General features: G+C 36.6%; 5 non-coding genes across 5 annotated transcripts; all 5 read right to left on the reverse strand.

Moving 5' to 3' along the window:
- Positions 1 to 24,276: 24,276 nt before the first annotated feature.
- Positions 24,277 to 24,439, reverse strand: LOC135020345 (U1 spliceosomal RNA). The gene has a single exon (XR_010217781.1). It is a non-coding gene; the product is annotated as a U1 spliceosomal RNA (small nuclear RNA).
- Positions 24,440 to 25,110: 671 nt separating this feature from the next.
- On the reverse strand, positions 25,111 to 25,273 carry LOC135020301 (U1 spliceosomal RNA). Its single transcript, XR_010217743.1, has one exon. It is a non-coding gene; the product is annotated as a U1 spliceosomal RNA (small nuclear RNA).
- Positions 25,274 to 25,425: 152 nt separating this feature from the next.
- Positions 25,426 to 25,589, reverse strand: LOC135020318 (U1 spliceosomal RNA). The gene has a single exon (XR_010217755.1). It is a non-coding gene; the product is annotated as a U1 spliceosomal RNA (small nuclear RNA).
- A 671-nt stretch (positions 25,590 to 26,260) lies between these two features.
- Positions 26,261 to 26,423, reverse strand: LOC135020274 (U1 spliceosomal RNA). Its single transcript, XR_010217717.1, has one exon. It is a non-coding gene; the product is annotated as a U1 spliceosomal RNA (small nuclear RNA).
- Positions 26,424 to 26,575: 152 nt separating this feature from the next.
- LOC135020330 (U1 spliceosomal RNA) lies at positions 26,576 to 26,739 on the reverse strand. Its single transcript, XR_010217767.1, has one exon. It is a non-coding gene; the product is annotated as a U1 spliceosomal RNA (small nuclear RNA).
- Positions 26,740 to 27,299: the final 560 nt, after the last annotated feature.

The raw sequence follows: 27,299 nt of genomic DNA on the forward strand, positions 1-27,299 counted from the left end.
ATGAAGTGGATTTTTGAAAGAAAACAATACTGTCAATATACTATTAAAACAAATTAAAATGGTAAAAGTTATTGTACTTTAAGTAAAAATAAAAGAGACAAAATATCAATCCCAGTTTTGGATTACTTTAATTAACAAAAAAAAAATGCATATAGCAGAGGATAGTTTCAATCTGCCTACCACTGTGTTATGGGCCCAGCATGCTTCCATTGCAGTACTCTGCTGCACATGTAAGTTCAAGAGATCCTGAAGCACTCACTCATCATGGGAAAGTACCAATGTGTTTCTTCGTTGGTTGATGGAAGAAACATCTTACAAAAACTCTCCAGATTATTGACTTTTTAAAGTTTTTCTAGGAAACGTTTTAGATGAATGCTTATTAGCCTTTGTCAGTATGGACTTTTGCAAAGTGTCTCTGTGGCGCAATCAGTTAGTATGTACGGCTATTAACCAAAAGGTTGGTGGTTCAATCCCACCCAGGGACCTAATTGACCTTGTTATCAGATTTTGGTGATCTTTAAGTAGACAAGTCAAAATTTCAAACCCCCTGTTATGGTGTAGGGTACCTGGCCTTCCCTGATGTAATCAGAGTTAGATTTGATTCAGTGATTTTATAAAAACAGCTAGGAAGCACAATTTAGCAGTGGGTTGCAGAGAAAAAAAATATGCTGGCAGAAAAATCCAATTGAGTGATTAAACAGCTCTTTATTTTCTGGCTTTACTTTTATGCTAACAAATTTGTTCTCTGAAAAGTGTCCACAAAGCCAAGTCTCTGATTAACACCTTTGTAAGGATGGTTTTTCACCTATTACTAAATTAAACTTGCTTCATTGGAAAGGCAGCAAGATGCATCCTCATTTCAATGTCTACTGAAATAATACAGGTTGACACCAGGAAACATTAACGCCACTGCATCCTTGCTGCTTTCTCATGTGGAAGTCTGTTTAATGTGAAAACAAGGTGATATCTAATTAGCACACAGGTAAGGAATTAAGAAAATCTTTATTTAAGGGTGAAGATGTTTCTCACAAAATCGTTGCCCCAATGCATCATTGAAATTCAAGCTGGAAAGATGATTTTAATATATCACTTGTACATTTTGTATTGCTCTTCTGGTGACAATGTAGTTTGTTTTTGTCAATTACCATTTTAATAATAGGGTAAAGAAAATGAAGTGGATTTTTGAAAGAAAACAATACTGTCAATATACTATTAAAACAAATTAAAATGGTAAAAGTTATTGTACTTTAAGTAAAAATAAAAGAGCCAAAATATCAATCCCAGTTTTGGATTACTTTAATTAACAAACAAAAAAATGCATATAGCAGAGGATAGTTTCAATCTGCCTACCTCTCGGTTATGGGCCCAGCATGCTTCCATTGCTGTACTCTGCTGCACATGTAAGTGCAAGAGATCCTGAAGCACTCACTCATCATGGGAAAGTACCAATGTGTTTCTTCGTTGGTTGATAGAAGAAACATCTTACAAAAACTCTCCAGATTATTGACTTTTTAAAGTTTTTCTAGGAAACGTTTTAGATGAATGCTTATTAGCCTTTGTCAGTATGGACTTTTGCAAAGTGTCTCTGTGGCGCAATCAGTTAGTATGTATGGCTATTAACCATAAGGTTGGTGGTTCAATCCCACCCAGGGACCTAATTGACCTTGTTATCAGATTTTGGTGATCTTTAAGTAGACAAGTCAAAATTTCAAACCCCCTGTTATGGTGTAGGGTACCTGGCCTTCTCTGATGTAATCAGAGTTAGATTTGATTCAGTGATTTTATAAAAACAGCTAGGAAGCACAATTTAGCAGTGGGTTGCAGAGAAAAAAAATATGCTGGCAGAAAAATCCAATTGAGTGATTAAACAGCTCTTCATTTTCTGGCTTTATTTTTATGCTAACAAATTTGTTCTCTGAAAAGTGTCCACAAAGCCAAGTCTCTGATTAACACCTTTGTAAGGATGGTTTTTCACCTATTACTAAATTAAACTTGCTTCATTGGAAAGGCAGCAAGATGCATCCTCATTTCAATGTCTACTGAAATAATACAAGTTGACACCAGGAAACATTAACGCCACTGCATCCTTGCTGCTTTCTCATGTGGAAGTCTGTTTAATATGAAAACAAGGTGATATCTAATTAGCACACAGGTAAGGAATTAAGAAAATCTTTATTTAAGGGTGAAGATGTTTCTCACAAAATCGTTGCCCCAATGCATCATTGAAATTCAAGCTGGAAATATGATTTTAATATATCACTTGTACATTTTGTATTGCTCTTCTGGTGACAATGTAGTTTGTTTTTGTCAATTACCATTTTAATAATAGGGTAAAGAAAATGAAGTGGATTTTTGAAAGAAAACAATACTGTCAATATACTATTAAAACAAATTAAAATGGTAAAAGTTATTGTACTTTAAGTAAAAATAAAATAGACAAAATATCAATCCCAGTTTTGGATTACTTTAATTAACAAAAAAAAATGCATATATCAGAGGATAGTTTCAATCTGCCTACCTCTGGGTTATGGGCCCAGCATGCTTCCATTGCAGTACTCTGCTGCACATGTAAGTGCAAGAGATCCTGAAGCACTCACTCATCATGGGAAAGTACCAATGTGTTTCTTCGTTGGTTGATGGAAGAAACATCTTACAAAAACTCTCCAGATTATTGACTTTTTAAAGTTTTTCTAGGAAACGTTTTAGATGAATGCTTATTAGCATTTGTCAGTATGTACTTTTGCAAAGTGTCTCTGTGGCGCAATCAGTTAGTGTGTACGGCTATTAACCAAAAGGTTGGTGGTTCAATCCCACCCAGGGACGTAATTGACTTTGTTATCAGATTTTGGTGATCTTTAAGTAGACAAGTCAAAATTTCAAACCTCCTCTTATGGTGTAGGGTACATGGCCTTCTCTGATGTAATCAGAGTTAGATTTGATTCAGTGATTTTGTAAAAAACAGCTAGGAAGCACAATTTAGCAGTGGGTTGCAGAGAAAAAAATATGCTGGCAGAAAAATCCAATCGAGTGATTAAACAGCTCTTCATTTTCTGGCTTTATTTTTATGCTAACAAATTTGTTCTCTGAAAAGTGTCCACAAAGCCAAGTCTCTGATTAACACCTTTGTAAGGATGGTTTTTCACCTATTACTAAATTAAACTTGCTTCATTGGAAAGGCAGCAAGATGCATCCTCATTTCAATGTCTACTGAAATAATACAGGTTGACACCAGGAAACATTAACGCCACTGCATCCTTGCTGCTTTCTCATGTGGAAGTCTGTTTAATGTGAAAACAAGGTGATATCTAATTAGCATACAGGTAAGGAATTAAGAAAATCTTTATTTAAGGGTGAAGATGTTTCTCACAAAATCGTTGCCCCAATGCATCATTGAAATTCAAGCTGGAAAGATGATTTTAATATATCACTTGTACATTTTGTATTGCTCTTCTGGTGACAATGTAGTTTGTTTTTGTCAATTACCATTTTAATAATAGGGTAAAGAAAATGAAGTGGATTTTTGAAAGAAAACAATACTGTCAATATACTATTAAAACAAATTAAAATGGTAAAAGTTATTGTACTTTAAGTAAAAATAAAAGAGCCAAAATATCAATCCCAGTTTTGGATTACTTTAATTAACAAAAAAAAAAATGCATATAGCAGAGGATAGTTTCAATCTGCCTACCTCTGGGTTATGGGCCCAGCATGCTTCCATTGCTGTACTCTGCTGCACATGTAAGTGCAAGAGATCCTGAAGCACTCACTCATCATGGGAAAGTACCAATGTGTTTCTTCGTTGGTTGATAGAAGAAACATCTTACAAAAACTCTCCAGATTATTGACATTTTTAAGTTTTTCTAGGAAACGTTTTAGATGAATGCTTATTAGCATTTGTCAGTATGTACTTTTTGCAAAGTGTCTCCGTGGCGCAATCAGTTAGTGTGTACGGCTATTAACCAAAAGGTTGGTGGTTCAATCCCACCCAGGGACGTAATTGACCTTGTTATCAGATTTTGGTGATCTTTAAGTAGACAAGTCAAAATTTCAAACCCCCTGTTATGGTGTAGGGTACCTGGCCTTCTCTGATGTAATCAGAGTTAGATTTGATTCAGTGATTTTATAAAAACAGCTAGGAAGCACAATTTAGCAGTGGGTTGCAGAGAAAAAGAAATATGCTGGCAAAAAAATCAAATTGCGTGATTAAACAGCTCTTCATTTCCTGGCTTTATTTTTATGCTAACAAATTTGTTCTCTGAAAAGTGTCCACAAAGCCAAGTCTCAGATTAACACCTTTGTAGGGATGGTTTTTCACCTATTACTAAATTAAACTTGCTTCATTGGAAAGGCAGCAAGATATATCCTCATTTCAATGTCTACTGAAATAATACAGGTTGACACCAGGAAACATTAACGCCACTGCATCCTTGCTGCTTTCTCATGTGGAAGTCTGTTTAATGTGAAAACAAGGTGATATCTAATTAGCACACAGGTAAGGAATTAAGAAAATCTTTATTTAAGGGTGAAGATGTTTCTCACAAAATCGTTGCCCCAATGCATCATTGAAATTCAAGCTGGAAAGATGATTTTAATATATCACTTGTACATTTTGTATTGCTCTTCTGGTGACAATGTAGTTTGTTTTTGTCAATTACCATTTTAATAATAGGGTAAAGAAAATGAAGTGGATTTTTGAAAGAAAACAATACTGTCAATATACTATTAAAACAAATTAAAATGGTAAAAGTTATTGTACTTTAAGTAAAAATAAAAGAGACAAAATATCAATCCCAGTTTTGGATTACTTTAATTAACAAAAAAAAATGCATATAGCAGAGGATAGTTTCAATCTGCCTACCTCTGGGTTATGGGCCCAGCATGCTTCCATTGCAGTACTCTGCTGCACATGTAAGTGCAAGAGATCCTGAAGCACTCACTCATCATGGGAAAGTACCAATGTGTTTCTTCGTTGGTTGATGGAAGAAACATCTTACAAAAACTCTCCAGATTATTGACTTTTTAAAGTTTTTCTAGGAAACGTTTTAGATGAATGCTTATTAGCCTTTGTCAGTATGGACTTTTGCAAAGTGTCTCTGTGGCGCAATCAGTTAGTATGTACGGCTATTAACCATAAGGTTGGTGGTTCAATCCCACCCAGGGACCTAATTGACCTTGTTATCAGATTTTGGTGATCTTTAAGTAGACAAGTCAAAATTTCAAACCCCCTGTTATGGTGTAGGGTACCTGGCCTTCTCTGATGTAATCAGAGTTAGATTTGATTCAGTGATTTTATAAAAACAGCTAGGAAGCACAATTTAGCAGTGGGTTGCAGAGAAAAAAAATATGCTGGCAGAAAAATCCAATTGAGTGATTAAACAGCTCTTCATTTTCTGGCTTTATTTTTATGCTAACAAATTTGTTCTCTGAAAAGTGTCCACAAAGCCAAGTCTCTGATTAACACCTTTGTAAGGATGGTTTTTCACCTATTACTAAATTAAACTTGCTTCATTGGAAAGGCAGCAAGATGCATCCTCATTTCAATGTCTACTGAAATAATACAAGTTGACACCAGGAAACATTAACGCCACTGCATCCTTGCTGCTTTCTCATGTGGAAGTCTGTTTAATATGAAAACAAGGTGATATCTAATTAGCACACAGGTAAGGAATTAAGAAAATCTTTATTTAAGGGTGAAGATGTTTCTCACAAAATCGTTGCCCCAATGCATCATTGAAATTCAAGCTGGAAATATGATTTTAATATATCACTTGTACATTTTGTATTGCTCTTCTGGTGACAATGTAGTTTGTTTTTGTCAATTACCATTTTAATAATAGGGTAAAGAAAATGAAGTGGATTTTTGAAAGAAAACAATACTGTCAATATACTATTAAAACAAATTAAAATGGTAAAAGTTATTGTACTTTAAGTAAAAATAAAATAGACAAAATATCAATCCCAGTTTTGGATTACTTTAATTAACAAAAAAAAATGCATATATCAGAGGATAGTTTCAATTTGCCTACCTCTGGGTTATGGGCCCAGCATGCTTCCATTGCAGTACTCTGCTGCACATGTAAGTGCAAGAGATCCTGAAGCACTCACTCATCATGGGAAAGTACCAATGTGTTTCTTCGTTGGTTGATGGAAGAAACATCTTACAAAAACTCTCCAGATTATTGACTTTTTAAAGTTTTTCTAGGAAACGTTTTAGATGAATGCTTATTAGCCTTTGTCAGTATGGACTTTTGTAAAGTGTCTCTGTGGCGCAATCAGTTAGTATGTACGGCTATTTAACCATAAGGTTGGTGGTTCAATCCCACCCAGGGACCTAATTGACCTTGTTATCAGATTTTGGTGATCTTTAAGTAGACAAGTCAAAATTTCAAACCCCCTGTTATGGTGTAGGGTACCTGGCCTTCTCTGATGTAATCAGAGTTAGATTTGATTCAGTGATTTTATAAAAACAGCTAGGAAGCACAATTTAGCAGTGGGTTGCAGAGAAAAAAAATATGCTGGCAGAAAAATCCAATTGAGTGATTAAACAGCTCTTCATTTTCTGGCTTTATTTTTATGCTAACAAATTTGTTCTCTGAAAAGTGTCCACAAAGCCAAGTCTCTGATTAACACCTTTGTAAGGATGGTTTTTCACCTATTACTAAATTAAACTTGCTTCATTGGAAAGGCAGCAAGATGCATCCTCATTTCAATGTCTACTGAAATAATACAGGTTGACACCAGGAAACATTAACGCCACTGCATCCTTGCTGCTTTCTCATGTGGAAGTCTGTTTAATGTGAAAACAAGTTGATATCTAATTAGCACACAGGTAAGGAATTAAGAAAATCTTTATTTAAGGGTGAAGATGTTTCTCACAAAATCGTTGCCCCAATGCATCATTGAAATTCAAGCTGGAAAGATGATTTTAATATATCACTTGTACATTTTGTATTGCTCTTCTGGTGACAATGTAGTTTGTTTTTGTCAATTACCATTTTAATAATAGGGTAAAGAAAATGAAGTGGATTTTTGAAAGAAAACAATACTGTCAATATACTATTAAAACAAATTAAAATGGTAAAAGTTATTGTACTTTAAGTAAAAATAAAAGAGCCAAAATATCAATCCCAGTTTTGGATTACTTTAATTAACAAACAAAAAAATGCATATAGCAGAGGATAGTTTCAATCTGCCTACCTCTGGGTTATGGCCCCAGCATGCTTCCATTGCTGTACTCTGCTGCACATGTAAGTGCAAGAGATCCTGAAGCACTCACTCATCATGGGAAAGTACCAATGTGTTTCTTTGTTGGTTGATAGAAGAAACATCTTACAAAAACTCTCCAGATTATTGACTTTTTAAAGTATTTCTAGGAAACGTTTTAGATGAATGCTTATTAGCATTTGTCAGTATGTACTTTTGCAAAGTGTCTCTGTGGCGCAATCAGTTAGTGTGTACGGCTATTAACCAAAAGGTTGGTGGTTTAATCCCACTCAGGGACGTAATTGACCTTGTTATCAGATTTTGGTGATCTTTAAGTAGACAAGTCAAATTTCATACCCCCTGTTATGGTGTAGGGTACCTGGCCTTCTCTGATGTAATCAGAGTTAGATTTGATTCAGTGATTTTATAAAAACATCTAGGAAGCACAATTTAGCAGTGGGTTGCAGAGAAAAAGAAATATGCTGGCAAAAAGATCAAATTGCGTGATTAAACAGCTCTTCATTTTCTGGCTTTATTTTTATGCTAACAAATTTGTTCTCTGAAAAGTGTCCACAAAGCCAAGTCTCTGATTAACACCTTTGTAAGGATGGTTTTTCACCTATTACTAAATTAAACTTGCTTCATTGGAAAGGCAGCAAGATGCATCCTCATTTCAATGTCTACTGAAATAATACAGGTTGACACCAGGAAACATTAACGCCACTGCATACTTGCTGCTTTCTCATGTGGAAGTCTGTTTAATGTGAAAACAAGGTGATATCTAATTAGCACACAGGTAAGGAATTAAGAAAATCTTTATTTAAGGGTGAAGATGTTTCTCACAAAATCGTTGCCCCAATGCATCATTGAAATTCAAGCTGGAAAGATGATTTTAATATATCACTTGTACATTTTGTATTGCTCTTCTGGTGACAATGTAGTTTGTTTTTGTCAATTACCATTTTAATAATAGGGTAAAGAAAATGAAGTGGATTTTTGAAAGAAAACAATACTGTCAATATACTATTAAAACAAATTAAAATGGTAAAAGTTATTGTACTTTAAGTAAAAATAAAAGCCAAAATATCAATCCCAGTTTTGGATTACTTTAATTAACAAACAAAAAAATGCATATAGCAGAGGATAGTTTCAATCTGCCTACCTCTGGGTTATGGCCCCAGCATGCTTCCATTGCTGTACTCTGCTGCACATGTAAGTGCAAGAGATCCTGAAGCACTCACTCATCATGGGAAAGTACCAATGTGTTTCTTTGTTGGCTGATAGAAGAAACATCTTACAAAAACTCTCCAGATTATTGACTTTTTTAAGTTTTTCTAGGAAACGTTTTAGATGAATGCTTATTAGCATTTGTCAGTATGTACTTTTGCAAAGTGTCTCTGTGGCGCAATCAGTTAGTGTGTACGGCTATTAACCATAAGGTTGGTGGTTCAATCCCACCCAGGGACCTAATTGACCTTGTTATCAGATTTAGGTGATCTTTAAGTAGACAAGTCAAAATTTCAAACCCCCTGTTATGGTGTAGGGTACCTGGCCTTCTCTGATGTAATCAGAGTTAGATTTGATTCAGTGATTTTATAAAAACAGCTAGGAAGCACAATTTAGCAGTGGGTTGCAGAGAAAAAAAATATGCTGGCAGAAAAATCCAATTGAGTGATTAAACAGCTCTTCATTTTCTGGCTTTATTTTTATGCTAACAAATTTGTTCTCTGAAAAGTGTCCACAAAGCCAAGTCTCTGATTAACACCTTTGTAAGGATGGTTTTTCACCTATTACTAAATTAAACTTGCTTCATTGGAAAGGCAGCAAGATGCATCCTCATTTCAATGTCTACTAAAATAATACAGGTTGACACCAGGAAACATTAACACCACTGCATCCTTGCTGCTTTCTCATGTGGAAGTCTGTTTAATGTGAAAACAAGGTGATATCTAATTAGCACACAGGTAAGGAATTAAGAAAATCTTTATTTAAGGGTGAAGATGTTTCTCACAAAATCGTTGCCCCAATGCATCATTGAAATTCAAGCTGGAAATATGATTTTAATATATCACTTGTACATTTTGTATTGCTCTTCTGGTGACAATGTAGTTTGTTTTTGTCAATTACCATTTTAATAATAGGGTAAAGAAAATGAAGTGGATTTTTGAAAGAAAACAATACTGTCAATATACTATTAAAACAAATTAAAATGGTAAAAGTTATTGTACTTTAAGTAAAAATAAAAGAGACAAAATATCAATCCCAGTTTTGGATTACTTTAATTAACAAAAAAAAAATGCATATAGCAGAGGATAGTTTCAATCTGCCTACCACTGTGTTATGGGCCCAGCATGCTTCCATTGCAGTACTCTGCTGCACATGTAAGTTCAAGAGATCCTGAAGCACTCACTCATCATGGGAAAGTACCAATGTGTTTCTTCGTTGGTTGATGGAAGAAACATCTTACAAAAACTCTCCAGATTATTGACTTTTTAAAGTTTTTCTAGGAAACGTTTTAGATGAATGCTTATTAGCCTTTGTCAGTATTGACTTTTGCAAAGTGTCTCTGTGGCGCAATCAGTTAGTATGTACGGCTATTAACCAAAAGGTTGGTGGTTCAATCCCACCCAGAGACCTAATTGACCTTGTTATCAGATTTTGGTGATCTTTAAGTAGACAAGTCAAAATTTCAAACCCCCTGTTATGGTGTAGGGTACCTGGCCTTCCCTGATGTAATCAGAGTTAGATTTGATTCAGTGATTTTATAAAAACAGCTAGGAAGCACAATTTAGCAGTGGGTTGCAGAGAAAAAAAATATGCTGGCAGAAAAATCCAATTGAGTGATTAAACAGCTCTTTATTTTCTGGCTTTACTTTTATGCTAACAAATTTGTTCTCTGAAAAGTGTCCACAAAGCCAAGTCTCTGATTAACACCTTTGTAAGGATGGTTTTTCACCTATTACTAAATTAAACTTGCTTCATTGGAAAGGCAGCAAGATGCATCCTCATTTCAATGTCTACTGAAATAATACAGGTTGACACCAGGAAACATTAACGCCACTGCATCCTTGCTGCTTTCTCATGTGGAAGTCTGTTTAATGTGAAAACAAGGTGATATCTAATTAGCACACAGGTAAGGAATTAAGAAAATCTTTATTTAAGGGTGAAGATGTTTCTCACAAAATCGTTGCCCCAATGCATCATTGAAATTCAAGCTGGAAAGATGATTTTAATATATCACTTGTACATTTTGTATTGCTCTTCTGGTGACAATGTAGTTTGTTTTTGTCAATTACCATTTTAATAATAGGGTAAAGAAAATGAAGTGGATTTTTGAAAGAAAACAATACTGTCAATATACTATTAAAACAAATTAAAATGGTAAAAGTTATTGTACTTTAAGTAAAAATAAAAGAGCCAAAATATCAATCCCAGTTTTGGATTACTTTAATTAACAAACAAAAAAATGCATATAGCAGAGGATAGTTTCAATCTGCCTACCTCTCGGTTATGGGCCCAGCATGCTTCCATTGCTGTACTCTGCTGCACATGTAAGTGCAAGAGATCCTGAAGCACTCACTCATCATGGGAAAGTACCAATGTGTTTCTTCGTTGGTTGATAGAAGAAACATCTTACAAAAACTCTCCAGATTATTGACTTTTTAAAGTTTTTCTAGGAAACGTTTTAGATGAATGCTTATTAGCATTTGTCAGTATGTACTTTTGCAAAGTGTCTCTGTGGCGCAATCAGTTAGTGTGTACGGCTATTAACCAAAAGGTTGGTGGTTTAATCCCACCCAGGGACGTAATTGACCTTGTTATCAGATTTTGGTGATCTTTAAGTAGACAAGTCAAATTTCATACCCCCTGTTATGGTGTAGGGTACCTGGCCTTCTCTGATGTAATCAGAGTTAGATTTGATTCAGTGATTTTATAAAAACATCTAGGAAGCACAATTTAGCAGTGGGTTGCAGAGAAAAAGAAATATGCTGGCAAAAAAATCAAATTGCGTGATTAAACAGCTCTTCATTTTCTGGCTTTATTTTTATGCTAACAAATTTGTTCTCTGAAAAGTGTCCACAAAGCCAAGTCTCTGATTAATACCTTTGTAAGGATGGTTTTTCACCTATTACTAAATTAAACTTGCTTCATTGGAAAGGCAGCAAGATGCATCCTCATTTCAATGTCTACTGAAATAATACAGGTTGACACCAGGAAACATTAACGCCACTGCATCCTTGCTGCTTTCTCATGTGGAAGTCTGTTTAATGTGAAAACAAGGTGATATCTAATTAGCACACAGGTAAGGAATTAAGAAAATCTTTATTTAAGGGTGAAGATGTTTCTCACAAAATCGTTGCCCCAATGCATCATTGAAATTCAAGCTGGAAAGATGATTTTAATATATCACTTGTACATTTTGTATTGCTCTTCTGGTGACAATGTAGTTTGTTTTTGTCAATTACCATTTTAATAATAGGGTAAAGAAAATGAAGTGGATTTTTGAAAGAAAACAATACTGTCAATATACTATTAAAACAAATTAAAATGGTAAAAGTTATTGTACTTTAAGTAAAAATAAAAGAGCCAAAATATCAATCCCAGTTTTGGATTACTTTAATTAACAAACAAAAAAATGCATATAGCAGAGGATAGTTTCAATCTGCCTACCTCTGGGTTATGGCCCCAGCATGCTTCCATTGCTGTACTCTGCTGCACATGTAAGTGCAAGAGATCCTGAAGCACTCACTCATCATGGGAAAGTACCAATGTGTTTCTTTGTTGGTTGATAGAAGAAACATCTTACAAAAACTCTCCAGATTATTGACTTTTTTAAGTTTTTCTAGGAAACGTTTTAGATGAATGCTTATTAGCATTTGTCAGTATGTACTTTTGCAAAGTGTCTCTGTGGCGCAATCAGTTAGTGTGTACGGCTATTAACCATAAGGTTGGTGGTTCAATCCCACCCAGGGACCTAATTGACCTTGTTATCAGATTTTGGTGATCTTTAAGTAGACAAGTCAAAATTTCAAACCCCCTGTTATGGTGTAGGGTACCTGGCCTTCTCTGATGTAATCAGAGTTAGATTTGATTCAGTGATTTTATAAAAACAGCTAGGAAGCACAATTTAGCAGTGGGTTGCAGAGAAAAAAAATATGCTGGCAGAAAAATCCAATTGAGTGATTAAACAGCTCTTCATTTTCTGGCTTTATTTTTATGCTAACAAATTTGTTCTCTGAAAAGTGTCCACAAAGCCAAGTCTCTGATTAACACCTTTGTAAGGATGGTTTTTCACCTATTACTAAATTAAACTTGCTTCATTGGAAAGGCAGCAAGATGCAACCTCATTTCAATGTCTACTAAAATAATACAAGTTGACACCAGGAAACATTAACGCCACTGCATCCTTGCTGCTTTCTCATGTGGAAGTCTGTTTAATATGAAAACAAGGTGATATCTAATTAGCACACAGGTAAGGAATTAAGAAAATCTTTATTTAAGGGTGAAGATGTTTCTCACAAAATCGTTGCCCCAATGCATCATTGAAATTCAAGCTGGAAATATGATTTTAATATATCACTTGTACATTTTGTATTGCTCTTCTGGTGACAATGTAGTTTGTTTTTGTCAATTACCATTTTAATAATAGGGTAAAGAAAATGAAGTGGATTTTTGAAAGAAAACAATACTGTCAATATACTATTAAAACAAATTAAAATGGTAAAAGTTATTGTACTTTAAATAAAAATAAAAGAGACAAAATATCAATCCCAGTTTTGGATTACTTTAATTAACAAAAAAAAAATGCATATAGCAGAGGATAGTTTCAATCTGCCTTCCTCTGGGTTATGGGCCCAGCATGCTTCCATTGCAGTACTCTGCTGCACATGTAAGTTCAAGAGATCCTGAAGCACTCACTCATCATGGGAAAGTACCAATGTGTTTCTTCGTTGGTTGATGGAAGAAATATCTTACAAAAACTCTCCAGATTATTGACTTTTTAAAGTTTTTCTAGGAAACGTTTTAGATGAATGCTTATTAGCCTTTGTCAGTATGGACTTTTGCAAAGTGTCTCTGTGGCGCAATCAGTTAGTATGTACGGCTATTAACCAAAAGGTTGGTGGTTCAATCCCACCCAGGTACCTAGTTGACCTTGTTATCAGATTTTGGTGATCTTTAAGTAGACAAGTCAAAATTTCAAACCCCCTGTTATGGTGTAGGGTACCTGGCCTTCTCTGATGTAATCAGAGTTAGATTTGATTCAGTGATTTTATAAAAACAGCTAGGAAGCACAATTTAGCAGTGGGTTGCAGAGAAAAAAAATATGCTGGCAGAAAAATCCAATTGAGTGATTAAACAGCTCTTTATTTTCTGGCTTTATTTTTATGCTAACAAATTTGTTCTCTGAAAAGTGTCCACAAAGCCAAGTCTCTGATTAACACCTTTGTAAGGATGGTTTTTCACCTATTACTAAATTAAACTTGCTTCATTGGAAAGGCAGCAAGATGCATCCTCATTTCAATGTCTACTGAAATAATACAGGTTGACACCAGGAAACATTAACGCCACTGCATCCTTGGTGCTTTCTCATGTGGAAGTCTGTTTAATGTGAAAACAAGGTGATATCTAATTAGCACACAGGTAAGGAATTAAGAAAATCTTTATTTAAGGGTGAAGATGTTTCTCACAAAATCGTTGCCCCAATGCATCATTGAAATTCAAGCTGGAAAGATGATTTTAATATATCACTTGTACATTTTGTATTGCTCTTCTGGTGACAATGTAGTTTGTTTTTGTCAATTACCATTTTAATAATAGGGTAAAGAAAATGAAGTGAATTTTTGAAAGAAAACAATACTGTCAATATACTATTAAAACAAATTAAAATGGTAAAAGTTATTGTACTTTAAGTAAAAATAAAAGAGCCAAAATATCAATCCCAGTTTTGGATTACTTTAATTAACAAACAAAAAAATGCATATAGCAGAGGATAGTTTCAATCTGCCTACCTCTGGGTTATGGGCCCAGCATGCTTCCATTGCTGTACTCTGCTGCACATGTAAGTGCAAGAGATCCTGAAGCACTCACTCATCATGGGAAAGTACCAATGTGTTTCTTCGTTGGTTGATAGAAGAAACATCTTACAAAAACTCTCCAGATTATTGACTTTTTAAAGTTTTTCTAGGAAACGTTTTAGATGAATGCTTATTAGCATTTGTCAGTATGTACTTTTGCAAAGTGTCTCTGTGGCGCAATCAGTTAGTGTGTACGGCTATTAACCAAAAGGTTGGTGGTTTAATCCCACCCAGGGACGTAATTGACCTTGTTATCAGATTTTGGTGATCTTTAAGTAGACAAGTCAAATTTCATACCCCCTGTTATGGTGTAGGGTACCTGGCCTTCTCTGATGTAATCAGAGTTAGATTTGATTCAGTGATTTTATAAAAACAGCTAGGAAGCACAATTTAGCAGTGGGTTGCAGAGAAAAAAAATATGCTGGCAGAAAAATCCAATTGAGTGATTAAACAGCTCTTTATTTTCTGGCTTTATTTTTATGCTAACAAATTTGTTCTCTGAAAAGTGTCCACAAAGCCAAGTCTCTGATTAACACCTTTGTAAGGATGGTTTTTCACCTATTACTAAATTAAACTTGCTTCATTGGAATGGCAGCAAAATGCATCCTCATTTCAATGTCTACTGAAATAATACAGGTTGACACCAGGAAACATTAACGCCACTGCATCCTTGCTGCTTTCTCATGTGGAAGTCTGTTTAATGTGAAAACAAGGTGATATCTAATTAGCACACAGGTAAGGAATTAAGAAAATCTTTATTTAAGGGTGAAGATGTTTCTCACAAAATCGTTGCCCCAATGCATCATTGAAATTCAAGCTGGAAAGATGATTTTAATATATCACTTGTACATTTTGTATTGCTCTTCTGGTGACAATGTAGTTTGTTTTTGTCAATTACCATTTTAATAATAGGGTAAAGAAAATGAAGTGAATTTTTGAAAGAAAACAATACTGTCAATATACTATTAAAACAAATTAAAATGGTAAAAGTTATTGTACTTTAAGTAAAAATAAAAGAGCCAAAATATCAATCCCAGTTTTGGATTACTTTAATTAACAAACAAAAAAATGCATATAGCAGAGGATAGTTTCAATCTGGCTACCTCTGGGTTATGGGCCCAGCATGCTTCCATTGCTGTACTCTGCTGCACATGTAAGTGCAAGAGATCCTGAAGCACTCACTCATCATGGGAAAGTACCAATGTGTTTCTTCGTTGGTTGATAGAAGAAACATCTTACAAAAACTCTCCAGATTATTGACTTTTTTAAGTTTTTCTAAGAAACGTTTTAGATGAATGCTTATTAGCATTTGTCAGTATGTACTTTTGCAAAGTGTCTCTGTGGCGCAATCAGTTAGTGTGTACGGCTATTAACCAAAAGGTTGGTGGTTCAATCCCACCCAGGGATGTAATTGACCTTGTTATCAGATTTTGGTGATCTTTAAGTAGACAAGTCAAAATTTCAAACTCCCTGTTATGGTGTAGGGTACCTGGCCTTCTCTGATGTAATCAGAGTTAGATTTGATTCAGTGATTTTATAAAAACAGCTAGGAAGCACAATTTAGCAGTGGGTTGCAGAGAAAAAAAATATGCTGGCAGAAAAATCCAATTGAGTGATTAAACAGCTCTTTATTTTCTGGCTTTATTTTTATGCTAACAAATTTGTTCTCTGAAAAGTGTCCACAAAGCCAAGTCTCTGATTAACACCTTTGTAAGGATGGTTTTTCACCTATTACTAAATTAAACTTGCTTCATTGGAAAGGCAGCAAGATGCATCCTCAATTCAATGTCTACTGAAATAATACAGGTTGACACCAGGAAACATTAACGCCACTGCATCCTTGCTGCTTTCTCATGTGGATGTCTGTTTAATGTGAAAACAAGGTGATATCTAATTAGCACACAGGTAAGGAATTAAGAAAATCTTTATTTAAGGGTGAAGATGTTTCTCACAAAATCGTTGCCCCAATGCATCATTGAAATTCAAGCTGGAAAGATGATTTTAATATATCACTTGTACATTTTGTATTGCTCTTCTGGTGACAATGTAGTTTGTTTTTGTCAATTACCATTTTAATAATAGGGTAAAGAAAATGAAGTGGATTTTTGAAAGAAAACAATACTGTCAATATACTATTAAAACAAATTAAAATGGTAAAAGTTATTGTACTTTAAGTAAAAATAAAAGAGCCAAAATATCAATCCCAGTTTTGGATTACTTTAATTAACAAACAAAAAAACGCATATAGCAGAGGATAGTTTCAATCTGCCTACCTCTGGGTTATGGGCCCAGCATGCTTCCATTGCTGTACTCTGCTGCACATGTAAGTGCCAGAGATCCTGAAGCACTCACTCATCATGGGAAAGTACCAATGTGTTTCTTCGTTGGTTGATAGAAGAAACATCTTACAAAAACTCTCCAGATTATTGACTTTTTAAAGTTTTTCTAGGAAACATTTTAGATGAATGCTTATTAGCATTTGTCAGTATGAACTTTTGCAAAGTGTCTCCGTGGCGCAATCAGTTAGTGTGTACGGCTATTAACCAAAAGGTTGGTGGTTCAATCCCACCCAGGGACGCAATTGACCTTGTTATCAGATTTTGGTGATCTTTAAGTAGACAAGTCAAATTTCATACCCCCTGTTATGGTGTAGGGTACCTGGCCTTCTCTGATGTAATCAGAGTTAGATTTGATTCAGTGATTTTATAAAAACATCTAGGAAGCACAATTTAGCAGTGGGTTGCAGAGAAAAAGAAATATGCTGGCAAAAAAATCAAATTGCGTGATTAAACAGCTCTTCATTTTCTGGCTTTATTTTTATGCTAACAAATTTGTTCTCTGAAAAGTGTCCACAAAGCCAAGTCTCTGATTAACACCTTTGTAAGGATGGTTTTTCACCTATTACTAAATTAAACTTGCTTCATTGGAAAGGCAGCAAGATGCATCCTCATTTCAATGTCTACTGAAATAATACAGGTTGACACCAGGAAACATTAACGCCACTGCATCCTTGCTGCTTTCTCATGTGGAAGTCTGTTTAATATGAAAACAAGGTGATATCTAATCAGCACACAGGTAAGGAATTAAGAAAATCTTTATTTAAGGGTGAAGATGTTTCTCACAAAATCGTTGCCCCAATGCATCATTGAAATTCAAGCTGGAAATATGATTTTAATATATCACTTGTACATTTTGTATTGCTCTTCTGGTGACAATGTAGTTTGTTTTTGTCAATTACCATTTTAATAATAGGGTAAAGAAAATGAAGTGGATTTTTGAAAGAAAACAATACTGTCAATATACTATTAAAACAAATTAAAATGGTAAAAGTTATTGTACTTTAAATAAAAATAAAAGAGACAAAATATCAATCCCAGTTTTGGATTACTTTAATTAACAAAAAAAAATGCATATAGCAGAGGATAGTTTCAATCTGCCTTCCTCTGGGTTATGGGCCCAGCATGCTTCCATTGTAGTACTCTGCTGCACATGTAAGTTCAAGAGATCCTGAAGCACTCACTCATCATGGGAAAGTACCAATGTGTTTCTTCGTTGGTTGATGGAAGAAACATCTTACAAAAACTCTCCAGATTATTGACTTTTTAAAGTTTATCTAGGAAACGTTTTAGATGAATGCTTATTAGCCTTTGTCAGTATGGACTTTTGCAAAGTGTCTCTGTGGCGCAATCAGTTAGTATGTACGGCTATTAACCAAAAGGTTGGTGGTTCAATCCCACCCAGGTACCTAGTTGACCTTGTTATCAGATTTTGGTGATCTTTAAGTAGACAAGTCAAAATTTCAAACCCCCTGTTATGGTGTAGGGTACCTGGCCTTCTCTGATGTAATCAGAGTTAGATTTGATTCAGTGATTTTATAAAAACAGCTAGGAAGCACAATTTAGCAGTGGGTTGCAGAGAAAAAAAATATGCTGGCAGAAAAATCCAATTGAGTGATTAAACAGCTCTTTATTTTCTGGCTTTATTTTTATGCTAACAAATTTGTTCTCTGAAAAGTGTCCACAAAGCCAAGTCTCTGATTAACACCTTTGTAAGGATGGTTTTTCACCTATTACTAAATTAAACTTGCTTCATTGGAAAGGCAGCAAGATGCATCCTCATTTCAATGTCTACTGAAATAATACAGGTTGACACAGGAAACATTAACGCCACTACATCCTTGCTGCTTTCTCATGTGGAAGTCTGATTAATGTGAAAACAAGGTGATATCTAATTAGCACACAGGTAAGGAATTAAGAAAATCTTTATTTAAGGGTGAAGATGTTTCTCACAAAATCGTTGCCCCAATGCATCATTGAAATTCAAACTGGAAAGATGATTTTAATATATCACTTGTACATTTTGTATTGCTCTTCTGGTGACAATGTAGTTTGTTTTTGTCAATTACCATTTTAATAATAGGGTAAAGAAAATTAAGTGGATTTTTGAAAGAAAACAATACTGTCAATATACTATTAAAACAAATTAAAATGGTAAAAGTTATTGTACTTTAAGTAAAAATAAAAGAGCCAAAATATCAATCCCAGTTTTGGATTACTTTAATTAACAAACAAAAAAATGCATATAGCAGAGGATAGTTTCAATCTGCCTACCTCTGGGTTATGGGCCCAGCATGCTTCCATTGCTGTACTCTGCTGCACATGTAAGTGCAAGAGATCCTGAAGCACTCACTCATCATGGGAAAGTACCAATGTGTTTCTTCGTTGGTTGATAGAAGAAACATTTTACAAAAACTCTCCAGATTATTGACTTTTTTAAGTTTTTCTAAGAAACGTTTTAGATGAATGCTTATTAGCATTTGTCAGTATGTACTTTTGCAAAGTGTCTCTGTGGCGCAATCAGTTAGTGTGTACGGCTATTAACCAAAAGGTTGGTGGTTCAATCCCACCCAGGGATGTAATTGACCTTGTTATCAGATTTTGGTGATCTTTAAGTAGACAAGTCAAATTTCATACCCCCTGTTATGGTGTAGGGTACCTGGCCTTCTCTGATGTAATCAGAGTTAGATTTGATTCAGTGATTTTATAAAAACATCTAGGAAGCACAATTTAGCAGTGGGTTGCAGAGAAAAAGAAATATGCTGGCAAAAAAATCAAATTGCGTGATTAAACAGCTCTTCATTTTCTGGCTTTATTTTTATGCTAACAAATTTGTTCTCTGAAAAGTGTCCACAAAGCCAAGTCTCTGATTAACACCTTTGTAGGGATGGTTTTTCACCTATTACTAAATTAAACTTGCTTCATTGGAAAGGCAGCAAGATGTATCCTCATTTCAATGTCTACTGAAATAATACAGGTTGACACCAGGAAACATTAACGCCACTGCATCCTTGCTGCTTTCTCATGTGGAAGTCTGTTTAATATGAAAACAAGGTGATATCTAATTAGCACACAGGTAAGGAATTAAGAAAATCTTTATTTAAGGGTGAAGATGTTTCTCACAAAATCGTTGCCCCAATGCATCATTGAAATTCAAGCTGGAAATATGATTTTAATATATCACTTGTACATTTTGTATTGCTCTTCTGGTGACAATGTAGTTTGTTTTTGTCAATTACCATTTTAATAATAGGGTAAAGAAAATGAAGTGGATTTTTGAAAGAAAACAATACTGTCAATATACTATTAAAACAAATTAAAATGGTAAAAGTTATTGTACTTTAAGTAAAAATAAAAGAGACAAAATATCAATCCCAGTTTTGGATTACTTTAATTAACAAAAAAAAAATGCATATAGCAGAGGATAGTTTCAATCTGCCTACCTCTGGGTTATGGGCCCAGCATTCTTCCATTGCAGTACTCTGCTGCACATGTAAGTTCAAGAGATCCTGAAACACTCACTCATCATGGGAAAGTACCAATGTGTTTCTTCGTTGGTTGATGGAAGAAACATCTTACAAAAACTCTCCAGATTATTGACTTTTTAAAGTTTTTCTAGGAAACGTTTTAGATGAATGCTTATTAGCCTTTGTCAGTATGGACTTTTGCAAAGTGTCTCTGTGGCGCAATCAGTTAGTATGTACGGCTATTAACCAAAAGGTTGGTGGTTCAATCCCACCCAGGGACCTAATTGACCTTGTTATCAGATTTTGGTGATCTTTAAGTAGACAAGTCAAAATTTCAAACCCCCTGTTATGGTGTAGGTTACTGGCCTTCTCTGATGTAATCAGAGTTAGATTTGATTCAGTGATTTTATAAAAACAGCTAGGAAGCACAATTTAGCAGTGGGTTGCAGAGAAAAAGAAATATGCTGGCAAAAAAATCAAATTGCGTGATTAAACAGCTCTTCATTTTCTGGCTTTATTTTTATGCTAACAAATTTGTTCTCTGAAAAGTGTCCACAAAGCCAAGTCTCTGATTAACACCTTTGTAGGGATGGTTTTTCACCTATTACTAAATTAAACTTGCTTCATTGGAAAGGCAGCAAGATGCATCCTCATTTCAATGTCTCATCTTCACCCTTAAACCCTTAAATAAAGATTTTCTTAATTCCTTACCTGTGTGCTAATTAGATATCACCTTGTTTTCATATTAAACAGACTTCCACATGAGAAAGCAGCAAGGATGCAGTGGCGTTAATGTTTCCTGGTGTCAACTTGTATTATTTTAGTAGACATTGAAATGAGGGTGCATCTTGCTGCCTTTCCAATGAAGCAAGTTTAATTTAGTAATAGGTGAAAAACCATCCTTACAAAGGTGTTAATCAGAGACTTGGCTTTGTGGACACTTTTCAGAGAACAAATTTGTTAGCATAAAAATAAAGCCAGAAAATGAAGAGCTGTTTAATCACTCAATTGGATTTTTCTGCCAGCATATTTTTTTTCTCTGCAACCCACTGCTAAATTGTGCTTCCTAGCTGTTTTTATAAAATCACTGAATCAAATCTAACTCTGATTACATCAGAGAAGGCCAGGTACCCTACACCATAACAGGGGGTTTGAAATTTTGACTTGTCTACTTAAAGATCACCAAAATCTGATAACAAGGTCAATTAGGTCCCTGGGTGGGATTGAACCACCAACCTTATGGTTAATAGCCGTACATACTAACTGATTGCGCCACAGAGACACTTTGCAAAAGTCCATACTGACAAAGGCTAATAAGCATTCATCTAAAACGTTTCCTAGAAAAACTTTAAAAAGTCAATAATCTGGAGAGTTTTTGTAAGATGTTTCTTCTATCAACCAACGAAGAAACACATTGGTACTTTCCCATGATGAGTGAGTGCTTCAGGATCTCTTGCACTTACATGTGCAGCAGAGTACTGCAATGGAAGCATGCTGGGCCCATAACCCAGAGGTAGGCAGATTGAAACTATCCTCTGCTATATGCATTTTTTTTGTTAATTAAAGTAATCCAAAACTGGGATTGACATTTTGTCTCTTTTATTTTTACTTAAAGTACAATAACTTTTACCATTTTAATTTGTTTTAATAGTATATTGACAGTATTGTTTTCTTTCAAAAATCCACTTCATTTTCTTTACCCTATTATTAAAATGGTAATTGACAAAAACAAACTACATTGTCACCAGAAGAGCAATACAAAATGTACAAGTGATATATTAAAATCATCTTTCCAGCTTGAATTTCAATGATGCATTGGGTCAGCAATTTTGTGAGAAACATCTTCACCCTTAAATAAAGATTTTCTTAATTCCTTACCTGTGTGCTAATTAGATATCACCTTGTTTTCACATTAAACAGACTTCCACATGAGAAAGCAGCAAGGATGCAGTGGCGTTAATGTTTCCTGGTGTCAACCTGTATTATTTCAGTAGACATTGAAATGAGGATACATCTTGCTGCCTTTCCAATGAAGCAAGTTTAATTTAGTAATAGGTGAAAAACCATCCTTACAAAGGTGTTAATCAGAGACTTGGCTTTGTGGACACTTTTCAGAGAACAAATTTGTTAGCATAAAAATAAAGCCAGAAAATGAAGAGCTGTTTAATCACGCAATTGGATTTTTCTGCCAGCATATTTTTTTTCTCTGCAACCCACTGCTAAATTGTGCTTCCTAGCTATTTTTATAAAATCACTGAATCAAATCTAACTCTGATTACATCAGAGAAGGCCAGGTACCCTACACCATAACAGGGGGTTTGAAATTTTGACTTGTCTACTTAAAGATCACCAAAATCTGATAACACGGTCAATTAGGTGGGATTGAACCACCAACCTTATGGTTAATAGCCGTACATACTAACTGATTGCGCCACAGAGACACTTTGCAAAAGTCCATACTGACAAAGGCTAATAAGCATTCATCTAAAACGTTTCCTAGAAAAACTTTAAAAAGTCAATAATCTAGAGAGTTTTTGTAAGATGTTTCTTCCATCAACCAACGAAGAAACACATTGGTACTTTCCCATGATGAGTGAGTGCTTCAGGATCTCTTGCACTTACATGTGCAGCAGAGTACTGCAATGGAAGCATGCTGGGCCCATAACCCAGAGGTAGGCAGATTGAAACTATCCTCTGCTATATGCATTTTTTTTGTTAATTAAAGTAATCCAAAACTGGGATTGATATTTTGTCTCTTTTATTTTTACTTAAAGTACAATAACTTTTACCATTTTAATTTGTTTTAATAGTATATTGACAGTATTGTTTTCTTTCAAAAATCCACTTCATTTTCTTTACCCTATTATTAAAATGGTAATTGACAAAAACAAACTACATTGTCACCAGAAGAGCAATACATAATGTACAAGTGATATATTAAAATCATCTTTCCAGCTTGAATTTCAATGATGCATTGGGGCAACGATTTTGTGAGAAACATCTTCACCCTTAAATATTTTCTTAATTCCTTACCTGTGTGCTAATTAGATATCACCTTGTTTTCACATTAAACAGACTTCCACATGAGAAAGCAGCAAGGATGCAGTGGCGTTAATGTTTCCTGGTGTCAACCTGTATTATTTCAGTAGACATTGAAATGAGGATGCATCTTGCTGCCTTTCCAATGAAGCAAGTTTAATTTAGTAATAGGTGAAAAACCATCCCTACAAAGGTGTTAATCAGAGACTTGGCTTTGTGGACCCTTTTCAGAGAACAAATTTGTTAGCATAAAAATAAAGCCAGAAAATGAAGAGCTGTTTAATCACTCAATTGGATTTTTCTGCCAGCATTTTTCTTTTTCTCTGCAACCCACTGCTAAATTGTACTTCCTATCTGTTTTTTTATAAAATCACTTAATCAAATCTAACTCTGATTACATCAGAGAAGGCCAGGTACCCTACACCATAAGAGGGGGATTGAAATTTTGACTTGTCTACTTAAAGATCACCAAAATCTGATAACAAGGTCAATTACGTCCCTGCTTGGGATTGAACCACCAACCTTTTGGTTAATAGCCGAACACACTAACCGATTGCGCCACAGAGACACTTTGCGAAATGTACATACTGACAAAGCCTAATAAGCATTCATCTAGAACGTTTCCTAGAAAAACTTTAAAAAGTCAATAATCTGGAGAGTTTTTGTAAGAATTTTCTTAAATCAACCAATGAAGAAACACATTGGTACTTTCCCATGATGAATGAGTGCTTCAGGATCTCTTGCACTTACATGTGCAGCAGAGTACTGCAATGGAAGCATGCTGGGCCTATAACCCAGAGGTAGGCAGATTGAAACTATCCTCTGCTATATGCATTTTTTTTGTTAATTAAAGTAATCCAAAACTGGGATTGATATTTTAGCTCTTTTATTTTTACTTAAAGTACAATAACTTTTACCAATTTAATTTGTTTTAATAGTATATTGACAGTATTGTTTTCTTTCAAAAATCCACTTAATAGTATCTCACCTGGCAGGTAAGTAGGAGTTGGGCTAGAGCTGGGGAGGGTCGCTGCTCGGGCACCCCCCTGTCAAGTGAAGGAGATCCAACTGAGGCAGCACAAAGGAACTCTTGAAAGAAGAACAAGGCTAGAGGAAGATCTGAGACAAAGAAATCTGACTTTTACCAGAGCTGACCAGAGGAAAGCACAAACACAGTCCCCCACTACCACAAATAATGCAGTCGAGTTTCCCACATTTGGGGAAATCACAGGGGCAGCATACCCAGAATGCAATGAATGAACCTCACCCTGGGAGAAATATCTTCATGACCATGGTATCTCCTGTGCAAAATAAGTATGATTTGGGATAGGGCTGGGGAGGGCCGCTGCTCAGGCACATCTCTGTCAAGTAAAGGAGATTCAACTGAGGCAGCACAAGGGAACTCTCATCTGGGGACAACAACTGCAGGGAGAACACATATTTTCAGATGAACATGGGAGGGCAGAAGGCTGCCTAATACTGAAGCACCCCCAAACAACAAACCAAATGCAACAACTAGTGCAAGCATTCCTGGGGGAAGGCCTGCAGCAGATGGATTTGCATATGGTGATGTCATCCAAGCAGTGGGTCAAAGTTGGCTTCAACCCTCGTCTGCATATGAAAAGAGAAAAGGGGCGTGCAGGGCATGGCGGCCTTTTGCGGCGCTTGGATGACCCCTAGTTCGCATTAAACACCTCCACCCTCCTTCGGTGTGGGGCTCATGTTGGCTATGCCCCAGCCCCTGAAGCATTCAAGCTGATTTCTTGCAGCAGTTGGGCACTGTAACAGCTCCAGAGCTGCTCTGAAAGGCAAGTAAAAAGGTGTGGGCCCTGCAGCACTACCTGTAGTTTGCATTGTGCATTGGAAGGCACAAAGTAAGCAGACGGGAGAAGTCAGGATAGTGCGCAAGGGCATAGAAGGGAGCGGCTCAAGAAAAGAGAAGTGGAAACAGACAGCAAACTAGGCTGGAGATAGACCTGAGACAAAGAGATCTGAATTATACGAGAGCCGACCAGGGGAAACACAAATTATGCAGTCAAGTTTCCCACATTTGGGGAAATCGCAGGATCAGCACACCCAGAGTGCAATGGGTGAGCCTTGCCCTGGGAGAAGCACCTTCCTGATCATAGTATATCACCTGGCAGGTAAGCAGGAGTTGGGCTAGAGCTGGGGAGGGTCGCTGCTCGGGCACCCGCCTGTCAAGTGAAGGAGATCCAACTGAGGCAGCACAAGGGAACTCTCGAAAGAAGAACAAGGCTAGAGGAAGATCTGAGACAAAGAAATCTGACTTTTACCAGAGCTGACCAGAGGAAAGAACAAACACAGTCCCCCACTACCACAAATAATGCAGTCGAGTTTCCCACATTTGGGGAAATCACAGGGGTCAGCATACCCAGAATGCAATGAATGAACCTCACCCTGGGAGAACAATCTTCATGACCATTGTATCTCCTATGCAAAATAAGTATGATTTGGGATAGGGCTGGGGAGGGCCGCTGCTCAGGCACATCTCTGTCAAGTAAAGGAGATTCAACTGAGGCAGCACAAGGGAACTCTCATCTGGGGACAACAACTGCAGGGAGAACACATATTTTCAGATGAACATGGGAGGGCAGAAGGCTGCCTAATACTGAAGCACCCCCAAACAACAAACCAAATGCAACAACTAGTGCAAGCATTCCTGGGGGAAGGTCTGCAGAAGACGGATTTGCATACGGTGATGTCATCCAAGCAGTGGGTCAAAGTTGGCTTCAACCTTCGTCTGCATATGAAAAGAGAAAAGGGGCATGCAGGGCATGGTGGCCTTTTGCGACGCTTGGATGACCCCTAGTTCGCATTAAACACCTCCACCCTCCTTCGGTGTGGGGCTCATGTTGGCTATGCCCCAGCCCCTGAAGCATTCAAGCTGATTTCTTGCAGCAGCTGGGCACTGTAACAGCTCCAGAGCTGCTCTGTAAGGCGAGTAAAAGGGTGTGGGCCCTGCAGCACTACCTGTAGTTCGCATTGTGCGTTGGAAGGCACAAATTAAGCAGACGGGAGAAGTCAGGATAGTGCGCAAGGGCATAGAAGGGAGCGGCTCAAGAAAAGAGAAGTGGAAACAGACAGCAAACTAGTCTGGAGAGAGACCTGAGACAAAGAGATCTGAATTATACGAGAGCCGACCAGGGGAAACACAAATTATGCAGTCAAGTTTCCCACATTTGGGGAAATCGCAGGAGCAGCACACCCAGAGTGCAATGGGTGAGCCTTGCCCTGGGAGAAGCACCTTCATGATCATAGTATCTCACCTGGCAGGTAAGTAGGAGTTGGGCTAGAGCTGGGGAGGGTCGCTGCTCGGGCACCCCCCTGTCAAGTGAAGGAGATCCAACTGAGGCAGCACAAGGAAACTCTCGAAAGAAGAACAAGGCTAGAGTAAGATCTGAGACAAATAAATCTGACTTTTACCAGAGCTGACCAGAGGAAAGAACAAACACAGTCCCCCACTACCACAAATAATGCAGTCGAGTTTCCCACATTTGGGGAAATCACAGGGGTCAGCATACCCAGAATGCAATGAATGAACCTCACCCTGGGAGAACAATCTTCATGACCATGGTATCTCCTATGCAAAATAAGTATGATTTGGGATAGGGCTGGGGAGGGCCGATGCTCAGGCACATCTCTGTCAAGTAAAGGAGATTCAACTGAGGCAGCACAAGGGAACTCTCATCTGGGGACAACAACTGCAGGGAGAACACATATTTTCAGATGAACATGGGAGGGCAGAAGGCTGCCTAATACTGAAGCACCCCCAAACAACATACCAAATGCAACAACTAGTGCAAGCATTCCTGGGGGAAGGCCTGCAGCAGATGGATTTGCATATGGTGATGTCATCCAAGCAGTGGGTCAAAGTTGGCTTCAACCCTCGTCTGCATATGAAAAGAGAAAAGGGGCGTGCAGGGCATGGCGGCCTTTTGCGGCGCTTGGATGACCCCTAGTTCGCATTAAACATCTCCACCCTCCTTCGGTGTGGGGCTCATGTTGGCTATGCCCCAGCCCCTGAAGCATTCAAGCTGATTTCTTGCAGCAGCTGGGCACTGTAACAGCTCCAGAGCTGCTCTGTAAGGCAAATAAAAGGGTGTGGGCCCTGCAGCACTACCTGTAGTTCGCATTGTGCGTTGGAAGGCACAAATTAA

Source organism: Pseudophryne corroboree, unplaced genomic scaffold (genome assembly GCF_028390025.1).
Source record: "Pseudophryne corroboree isolate aPseCor3 unplaced genomic scaffold, aPseCor3.hap2 scaffold_346, whole genome shotgun sequence".
NCBI classification, from domain to species: Eukaryota; Metazoa; Chordata; class Amphibia; order Anura; family Myobatrachidae; genus Pseudophryne; species Pseudophryne corroboree.